At 46.4% G+C, this 1,772-nt stretch overlaps 1 non-coding gene across 1 annotated transcript; it reads right to left on the reverse strand.

Moving 5' to 3' along the window:
* Positions 1-933: 933 nt before the first annotated feature.
* TRNAF-GAA (transfer RNA phenylalanine (anticodon GAA)) lies at positions 934-1,006 on the reverse strand. The gene has a single exon. It is a non-coding gene; the product is annotated as a tRNA-Phe (tRNA).
* Positions 1,007-1,772: the final 766 nt, after the last annotated feature.

The raw sequence follows: 1,772 nt of genomic DNA on the forward strand, positions 1-1,772 counted from the left end.
GATTCAGAGTAATGGTTTTAAGATGGAAAAGGGGACGTTTAAATTAGGTATAGTAGAGAGGTTGGAATTGGATGATCTTTACGGTCCCTTCCAGCCCAAACCTCTTCATAAAAAGTTCATAAGAGATCTAGAGCTGTTTCCCTATGAGCAACAATAGACAAACCAGAACTCTTCAGGCTGGAAAAATACGAATTTTAAGGAGAATATTTGCTTCAAGGCCAGTTGTGATTCAGACTAAAATTACTCTTTTTGATAGGGTATTTTTTGCTTCCGAAATCACAGTTTTGATTTCCTGAGTGGCCTCGTACACCAGTGGGTCAACACTTCTGCCTTTTTATGGAGGAGTCCATGCCACAGGAGTAGGAACAGGCAGTTCAAGATTGAGGTGGCCAAAACCCCATTATATCACTGTTTCTGCTGCAGCCCTTGAATTGTAGATCTCTGCCCCTGTTTAATAGACTCAGAACGGTTGAAGTTGAAGGGACCTTTGGAGGTCTTCTGGATCAACTGCTTGCCCAAGCCAGGCTACCTACAGTTGCCCAGAACCGTGTTCATGCAGCTTTTGAATATCTATGTAGACTAAGACTCCACAGCCTCTCTGGTTGTCTGACAATGCTCAATGAAAAGCATTCCCTGATGTCCAAAGGGAACTTCCTGTGTTGCGTTTTGTGCCCTTTGCCTCTTGTCCTGTCACTGCAGACCACTGAATAGAGCCTGACTACCTCTTTTGCACCCTTCCTTCAGGTGTTAATGTATATTGATAGGAAACCTCCTGATATTCTCCAAGCCGAACAGCACAGCCTTTCCTCATAGGACAGATGCTCCACTACCTTCACCATCTTCAAGGGCCCTTGCTGGACTCTCTTCTGTGTATTCATGTCTGCCTGTTACTGAGATACCCACTACTGAACACAGAAAACAACAGGAAAACACTGCTGAAGCCCAGGATTGAACCAGGGACCTTTAGATCTTCAGTCTAACGCTCTCCCAACTGAGCTACTTCAGCTCAGCTATGGCATTGATTTCTGCAAAAGCTTTTGGAAGATAATTACCCATCAGACTTTTGCCATTCAATCTGTGGATATTGATGGAGACTTGACTTTTGCCCTGACACTGGGCACCACTGAAAAGGGCCTAACTCCTTTAAACTCTCTCTTCTGATACCTATATACATCGACGAGATCACTCTGAGCCTTCTCTTCGCTAGATGTTCCATGGGATGTCCCTCCACTCCACTCTTGTGAGACCCCACCTGGAGTCCTGCATCCACTTCTGGAATCCACAACATAAGAAGGATATGGATCTGTTGAAATGGGTTCAGAGGAGTGCCACAAAGATGATCTGAGGGCTTGAGCACCTCCCATATGAGGACAAGCTGAGAGAGTTGGGGTTGTTCAGCCTGGAGAAGAGAAGGCTCTGGGGATACCTAATAGCAGCCTTCCAGCACCTGAACGGGGCTACAAGAATACTGAGGAGGGACTTTTTCCAAGGGCATGTAGTGATAGGATGAAGGGGAATGGCTTTAAATTGGAAGGGGGGAGATTTAGACTAGATATTAGGAAGAAATTCTTCGTGATGAGATCTGTGAGGCACTGGTACTGGTTGTGCAGTTCGGCCCACTTTGGCCCAGTTTTACCCTCTTCAAACCAGTTTGGCCCAGTTCATCCCAGCAGGGCCCAATTTGGCCCAGTTCATCCCAGCTGGGCCGAATTTGGCCCAGATTTGCTCACTTTGGCCGAGTTTCACCCACTTTGGCCCTGTTTGGCCCACTT

Source organism: Cuculus canorus, chromosome 2 (genome assembly GCF_017976375.1).
Source record: "Cuculus canorus isolate bCucCan1 chromosome 2, bCucCan1.pri, whole genome shotgun sequence".
NCBI classification, from domain to species: Eukaryota; Metazoa; Chordata; class Aves; order Cuculiformes; family Cuculidae; genus Cuculus; species Cuculus canorus.